Raw genomic sequence first — 9212 nt, 5'->3', positions numbered from 1 at the left:
GCGAGGTGCGTGTTTTGAGAGACTGCGGTATATTCGTGTTGTGTCTTCTTGTATATTGGAACTGTTGCCCTTTTATAGTGCTATATCACCGTAGCATGCCGCCAAGACACCAAGAAACACACTCGCCCGGTCACATTATACTGACAACGGGCGAACCAGTCGTCCTACTCCCTGTATGCTGAGCGCTAACAGTGGCTAAGCAGGAGCAAAAACTACCACTTATATAGACTTTGGTGTGTCTCGGCCAGGGGACAGAACCCAGAGCCTTCCTCACAGACGCAAACGCTCGACTTAAGGCCAAAAGTGAGGCGGTGCCAATGGAGGCATTATAAAAGATAAAGTCAGTTAGGAAGAAAAGAAAAGATAATATCTTAAATCTAGTCGCATTTTACGATCATGCAATAGGGGCAGCAGGTACAATTCTAACGCCCTACCTGAAGTTTACAGAGATTGACACCCGATTTCAAAGCCATGCAGTCAACCGCAGTGTGCACTTATTCGGTTCTTTCATGTACATTAAAGGACCAAATTTTGCTGAAATCACCTATTTTATTTTGCCTTCAGTTTTACTATGACACAGTCCAGGAGCGGATATAACAACAGTGATAGTAACCATGGAGTATCGAGGATGAAGGAATCTTGGACTGGGTCGAAAATAAGTTTTATCATCTTTAAAGAATGCTTGATATCATGAAGCTAGAATTTAAATTAAATATAGAAATAAAATCAATTGGCACTTGCATTATGGCTTTGTGCTGCTAATTCACCGCAACGTGAAATTAAGCACTGCTGATTCGTAATGCCAAAACATTTATTCGGGTCTGTCAGGACGATAATTTCACAACCTCAAAAAAATTTGAATACTTCGAGTATATAACGAAGCCCGGAGCACCGGTATTACGTGATTCGGGATCCCGGGCATGAATTGCCAGCAACCATTAATGGTGATTCCAGTAACATGTACAAGTACAATAATCCGACATGTAATTCCGGTACAGTTTTGCAATCCGACCGTAATATTCCAAAAAAGGACCTCTTATTCCGGGAAAATATCAACTATATAAATAACAATTTTTAAGACCATATAATAGAACTGAAAAATGTTTTTGAGTTATGCTAGCAGGTATGGTATTCGGGGGGGATTCGGGATTCCAATAACGAATCCGGTGTCAGCACCTTATTCGGGATTCAGTAACATGTATATAGACACCATTTTATACACTTGAAAATCGAAAACGACCTCCTGACATCGTATTTCGGTATACAGTTTGTGAATAACGAAATCCGGTGCCAGCACCGTATTCGGGATTCGGGATTCCAATAACGAATCCGGTGCCAGCACCCTTATTCGGGATTCAGTAACAAGTATATAGACATCATTTATATACACTTGAAAATCGAAAAACACCTCCTGACATCGTATTTCGGTATACAGTTTGAATAACGATTCCGGTGCCAGCACCGTATTCGGGATTCGGGATTCGGGATTCGGGATTCCAATAACGAAATCGGTGCCATGCACCTTATTCGTGATTCAAAAAACAACCTAATAAATAACAATTTTAAGTCTTAAAAAACGGATCGAAAACATAATTTCACAACCTCAAAAAAACGTAATACTTCGATAAATTGTTTTGAGTTTGAATAACGAATCCGGTGCCAGCACCGTATTCGGGATTCGGGATTCCAATAACGAATCCTGTGCCAGCACCTTATTCGGGATTCAGTTACATGTATATATAGACATCATTTAAAAAACTTGAAAATCGTAAAACACCTCCTGACATCGTATTTCGGTATTCAGTTTGAATAAACGAATCCGGTGCCAGCACCGTATTCGGGATTCGGGATTCAGTAACACGTATATAGACATGATTTAAACACTTGAAAGTCGTAAAACACATCTGTACATCATATTTCGAATATTCATTAATACAACACGACTAGCGTTTGTATTAATGCTATCCGGTTTACCTAGATGTGTATAAACTGAGTAGGACTTGCCCCACAATGACATCTAGTGGTGACCTCTTAAACCATTTTCCTTCATAAACTTCCATTCATAAAATTCCTATTTATTGAACAACATTCCTTTTGACCAATAAAATGTTGCATTTCCTTTACTGCAGCAGTATACTGTCATAGAAGCTTGCCTTATGATTGCATGGTGGAATTCACACACAGTCTCTGTAAAATATACACACACAAATACTCCCAAACTGTGTCTACAAGTGTATACATGTACATACAATCTACATCTGGTTGTAACTCCTCTGTCCAACTTACATAAACTGTTAATGATAATACAAATTGGAATTACTATATAAGACTAATAGATCGCAGAGTTAAAAAGTAAACAGTTCAGAGCTACTTTCTGTGTGTATACATTATAATATAATTCTTTAAAAATGATTATTTGATAAGATTGATGTTCTCATGTGTGCATGGTTCTACCTACATTAACAATTGTGCAACACGAGTCAAGAGTGTAGGACAAAAATTCATTTTATAAATGAATATAAGACTTAACTGCTTTCATTAACTTTGAAATTGTTTATTTTATGAAGGGATTTTTAATTAAGAAGGAATGTCCAAATACAATATTATTCCTTCGGACCAATCAAAAATGTGGCATTGCCATTACTGGAGCATTTATGTGTATGCCAGTCATGGGGAAGCCTACACTTCTGATTGTGTGGAATTCACAGTAGCACTCTGTGTAGTAATATACACACACCTACTCTACATGTGTACAAACTCCTCCTCCTTCCCCACCGTATACGATAAACACTGTTAATGGCAATACAGATTGGAATTACTTAAGGCTTACAGATCTTGAGTTAAAAGTAAACTTATCTGAGTTTCTTTCTGTGTACACTATAGTTTCGTTTTAAAATGATTATTGATAAGGCTGCCCACATGTATGCATGGTTTCACTATATATATACAATTTTTTTTATTAACTGTGCAACACAAGAGTCAAGAGTGTAGGACAAAAACTCATTTTTAATGAATATAATATATACTTAAATGCTTTCTTTATTTTGTAATCGTTGAATTTATGTAGGAATTTTAATTAAGAAGAATGTCAAACAAATTATATACATTAATTGAATATTCTTGAAATAATTGATATCAAAGTCGGTCACCCGACCACCAGACATTAGACTGCTGATAGATATGCAAAGCCTTCAATGTATCTGTTTCCTGGAGAATGGGGCATCTGCCTAACAGCTTGATGTTTTTTTATATGGATTGGTCAAATATTCATCATTAAAAAATAATAATTTTTCACAAAACCAGAGTGGTGTATCAGATGTCATATAATCAACAGGACTTGATGGCAGTACTGAATTCATAAAATTCATTTAATTTCATTTCAATTTTTCTGTATCTGCTGCGTTGTATTTGCAGTACTTTGAGTACTTTGATTTTTTGATAACTAATACGGTGAAAGCGCATGTATACACAGTTAGGGAGTATGTGTGTGTATATACTACAGAGACTGTGTGAATTCCACCATGCAATCATAAGGCAAGCTTCCCATGACAGCATACTGCAGTAAAGGGAATGCAACATTTTATTGGTCAAAAGGAATATTGTTCAATAAATAGGAATTTTATGAATGGAAGTTTATGAATGAAATGGTTTAAGAGGTCACCACTAGATGTAATTGTGGGGCAAGTCCTACTCAATTCTACACATCTAGGTAAACCGGATAGCATTAATACAAACACTAGTCGCGTTGTATTAATAAATATCGAAATACGATGTACAGATGTGTTTTACGACTTTCAAGTGTTTCAATCATGTCTATATAACTGTTACTGAATCCCGAATCCCGAATACGGTGCTGGCACCGGATTCGTTATTCAAACTGAATACCGAAATACGATGCCACTATAAGGTGCTGGCACCGGATTCGTTATTGGAATCCCGAATCCCGAATCCCGTATATAGTGCTGGCACCGGATTCGGTATTCAAACTCAAAACAATTTATCGAAGTATTAAGTTTTTTTGAGGTTGTGAAATTATGTTTCGATCTGTTTTTTTATGTCTTGAAATTGTTATTTATTAGTTGATATTTGAATCCCGAATAAGGTGCTGGCACCGGAAACGTTATTTGAATCCCGAATACGGTGCTGGCACCGGATTCGTTATTCAAACTGTATACCGAAATATGATGTCAGGAGGTGTTTTACGATTTTCAAGTGTATAAATGATGTCTATATACATGTTACTGAATCCCGAATAAGGTGCTGGCACCGGATTCGTTATTGGAATCCCGAATCCCGAATACGGTGCTGGCACCGGATTCGTTATTCAAACTCAAAACAATTTATCGAAGTATTACGTTTTTTTTGAGGCTGTGAAATTATATTTCGACCTGTTTTTCAAGGCTTAAAATTGTTATTTATCAGTTGATATTTGAATCCCGAATAAGGTGCTGGCACCGGATTCGTTAATCAAACTGTATACCGAAATACGATGTCAGGAGGTGTTTTACGATTTTCAGGTGTATAAATGATGTCTATATACATGTTACTGAATCCCGAATCCCGAATCCCGAATACGGTGCTGGCACCGGATTCGTTATTCAAACTCAAAACAATTTATCGAAGTATTAAGTTTTTTTGAGGTTGTGAAATTATGTTTCGATCTGTTTATGATGTCCTGAAATTCTTATTTATTAGATAATTTTTGAATCCCGAATAAGGTGCTGGCACCGGATTCGTTATTGGAAACCCGAATCCCGAATCCCGAAATCCGAATACGGTGCTGGCACCGGATTCGTTATTCAAACTCAAAACAATTTATCGAAGTATTTAGTTTTTTTGAGGTTGTGAAATTATGTTTCGATCTGTTTATTATGTCCTGAAATTCTTATTTATTAGTTAACTTTTGAATCCCGAATAAGGTGCTGGCACCGGATTCGTTATTTGAATCCCGAATCCCGAATCCCGAATACGGTGCTAAGTTCACGTTGCCCCTGTATATATATATATATTTCTTTCATACCTACGGGTGTAATACTGGCTGGTCCAGGGCAATACACTCATGTTGCCTGAGGCTGTATTGCATGGCTATTATTTTTTTTATCAAAAAATAAGAGATTTGAAAAATTATTAAAAATCGGGATATTTACTAGTAAATTTCCCGATTTTTTAATAATTTTTCAAATCTCGTATTTTTTGAAAAAAAAAATCACATGACTGTCATATATACTCATCAGTCCATCCACCATGTACAAAAATGAATGACAACATCCATTTTCATTGAGTTGGCCCCCTGTGGTCTACCCATGCAATAAAGCCTCGTGACGTCACGGCGTTAACAAAATATCTATTTCCTCGGTAAGATTTAAACATTTTTTTCACAAATATGACTGGTTTTATTATAAAAGATGCACACAATGAAATTTGTGTTGAAAATATCACATAATTTTTCATGTATGGGAAATTGATTTCCAGTCGTGGGTTTCGTCGAATTTATTTCAACATGGCGCGATATATTAGTTGTTAAGTTGCAATAAAACGTCGAGGTATGAAAGAAAAATACTCTTTCATAAGTGGATATGAAGGATAGGGATATTCTACCATTGGGATCACAAAATGTTGCAAAACCCTCGGCAAGCCTCGGGTTTTACTACATTTTGTGACCCTCAGGTAGAATATCCCTATCCTTCATATCCACATATGAAAGAGTCTTATAGTATAATACAGAATTACACATTCATGAACATGTTGTATATGATGTTTCAGTATGTAAAGTATAGAATTTGCTGGTCGTCGTGGCAACTTTTAATGAAGGGATCGACTAAATTGACTTATTGTGAATGAAGTGATTTTATGATATTACGAGGCGGACTTAAATTGAGATAATTGCTACAGCTAGGCTTAAAATGAGGTACATTATATGATCTACAAGTGTTACCTTACTAATTAGTTAGTCAGTTGGGAATATTAGTCTGTAAGAAACTTGTAACCTTAAATGAAGGTCACCAAACATTCATGTAAGCATGCTACCCGTCTGATCACAGGCTGTATAGACACTTCTCTCTATATACAAGTAATACTGCATGTGACACGGGCGAGTAGGCGGCTCTCTCTCTCTAAAAATGATACACACAATAATATTAATTTGACACATAATTACATATATAGAGAGAAAAGTGTCTACAGAGCAAAACACCTGTGGTCTGATATAAGTAACAAGTCTCTGGGCCTCTTGGTTAGTTAGAGAAAGTGTGAACAGTTTACCCCAGTTATTGGGTAAAGTTAATTAGGACATTCAGGACAGTTCTTTCTCTCTGTATACTGCAGGACCAACTTCAGCATATATCGAGGTCTCTTGTTGGTGACTTAGAAGAGGTTGTAAATGCCCAATTTGTTTTCAACGTACTATGTAAGACGGGGAAAATGGCAAAATTAAAATTCAGTAAAGATATATCTTTTGTTTCATAGTCCCATAGCTATACAGTGTATCCTAGAACAGTAAAACTGCAGACCTGGTTCAAGGGGAACAATCCTAGGATTTTTTATCCATATCTGATAAAGTCTTTCAGGAGGAATATCCAAGATCATCAATCTCATCTGAATCCAAAGTGTCTAATTTTTCGATTAAAAAATCCCGACTTAATCTAACAATTACATAAGTCATTAAATGGACACTAGAAATTAGCTGCCCCCAAATAATCAGAACCTAGCTCTTTCAGGTAGGCAAATTATAAATAACATAAAAACATTTTATTAAATAGTTTTTTAATTGAAATGAGATTCATATTTAAAAGATACATGAATTATTAAGATAAAACTGTATAACAATTGCAGAAATTATTCAGTCTTTAAATAATATCACAAAAATTCCACCAAGTAAAATCCCTATGACAATTTTTTTTCTTCTTTTTAATATTCCTTAAAATTATTTTGTTTTAAAAAAGAATTATAAAGATTGCTGTTTTAAATTGACTGTGATAAAAAATTAAGGAGTGTTTGATAGTATTAAAACTTCATATTTTCATTTTTTTCCACAAAAAATAAATTACAAGGAAATGATTATATCTTTTTTTTTACAAAAGCCACATTTTTAAAAGCAATATTATAACAAAATCTAAAACATGAAGCTATTCTGTCTTTGCATATAAGTGAGTTACCTCCCTTGTGGCATGATACGTTATGCTTTAAATACAATCCTTAGCAATCTGAAAGGGCAGATAACTCCGTAAAATGCAATACCAAATATCAGAATAATCAAAGTTATCATTGAAGGTACAAAGTGTAGGATATTGTATTCAACCCAAAAAAGTGCCCTTAAAAATGAGGGGAACTTTAAATGAAACCAAATTTAACAAATTATTGCCCAAAGTAAGCCACAAATCAATCGGCAAAATATTTATTAAACAATTCATAAAGATGTGTAGAGGGCGCCTATAGGGTTGTAACAATATCTAGTACAACAAATTACAACATACTACTTTACAATGTAGATAACTCTGAACACTGATCATGATTCAAGGAATTGAATTCACTTATCAAAAAGTTGTCATGAAATAAAGTTGCTCGTAATAAGGTATTCATAAGGAAAGCAAATATGAGACAAAAATTGTAATAAATTAAACATAGTAATGTATTTTTTACTACGTATGCATATGGTTTGGACCCATTTGGTCCCTAAATCCATCATTTTAACTACATTATAATTATTAAGAAATTGAGTTCGTGTATTTGAAATATTAAGTACATCCCTAAATTGTAATGGAAGTTTTCTAATTTTTCAGCTTAAAGTTGCCATGGTAACCATTAAAAATATGCATAAATGAAGCAAATTTTATTTTTCTCATTTTTAGCCAATAATTATTTAGATACATCCTAAGGAGAAATATATAGTTTGTTCACAGATGTGCTCTATGGGCAATGATACACATCCATCATACAGTACTTATATTGTATCAAGGATATACTTGATATTTGATATTCAACTAAAATAACAGGGGGGGGGGGGGGTTAGTGGTGGGGGGGGGGGCAATAATGGCACAAACCATAATGGCACAAACCATACATGTACAAGTCATCACAATATGAATGACATATATTTAGACAAAACAATTACATGTCTTTTTTTTTTATTTTTTTCTTTACTTTCAATTTTCTTTTAAAGTATATGTGATACTTCAGGCCAAGTTCACAATTTTTTAGAACTTAAAAAAAAAAACTTTTTAGAACAAATGGACATGGTTAACCAGTTGTTTTACCAATGCTGAAATTACAAATATGCTTTTTACTGCTTGTGAAAACATACATATATCTAAAATTTAGTTTTATTTCCACATTTTTCTAAATGAAGACCAATTACATCAAAACAAAAAGAGAGCAAGTGAAAAACTTAAATTATCTAAAGGAAATATACGCTCATGAATGTAAGCTAATTAGGATTGTATTTTTGAAAATTTTCAAATCTTCTAGACTGTCTATTGGTTTCTGCTAGAGAATGATACAAAAAAAAAACAACTAAGCAAAGCTAGAATTCTGAATATCTATAGCTCTAGTTTTTGTCAAGGATCCACATGTTATAACCAAATGTCTATCCGAGATCAATTGCAGCAAATTAGCAGTGGTCTTTTCGGGAAAATAATTTTGATTTAAATGAATGATTCTGAATGCAATAAGATTATTCATATCTGAACATAGCATATAGTCATACTCAGATAAAGTCTACAGATCTAGATAGACTGACATTTCACCTCTAATTAATTTCTTCCTAAAATTTCAGTAAAAAAAAGAAAAGAAAAAAGAACAAAAAAAAAAGAAAAAGAAACACACACACACACACACACACACATCTAAGATGTAATTGGCACATTAAGTATCTACAATTAAATTTTGTTAATAAACATGTACAAACAAATAATGTATTTACCAACTGAATAGCCACAGGTCAAATTTTACCACAGGCAATCCATATGGAAAGGCGGTTTGATGGTATACAGAAATTCACATATCAAAATGTGATTTTTGAGACCAAAAGCTCTAAATAATAAGATGAGTATGTACATTTTATGGTTTCCAAAATACAATTCACAAAACAATATCTCTACGTACAGTCAGCTTTGTAATCTTGTGTAACATATTAAACATATATCCTATGCTTACATTCTTTGAAAAACATCATTCCAACAATAATAAAAAAAAAAAAAAAAAATTGAAAAAAGACT

Source organism: Argopecten irradians, chromosome 6 (genome assembly GCF_041381155.1).
Source record: "Argopecten irradians isolate NY chromosome 6, Ai_NY, whole genome shotgun sequence".
NCBI classification, from domain to species: Eukaryota; Metazoa; Mollusca; class Bivalvia; order Pectinida; family Pectinidae; genus Argopecten; species Argopecten irradians.
The sequence above is the reverse complement of the archived record's forward strand: the minus strand, read 5'-3'. Positions refer to the sequence as shown.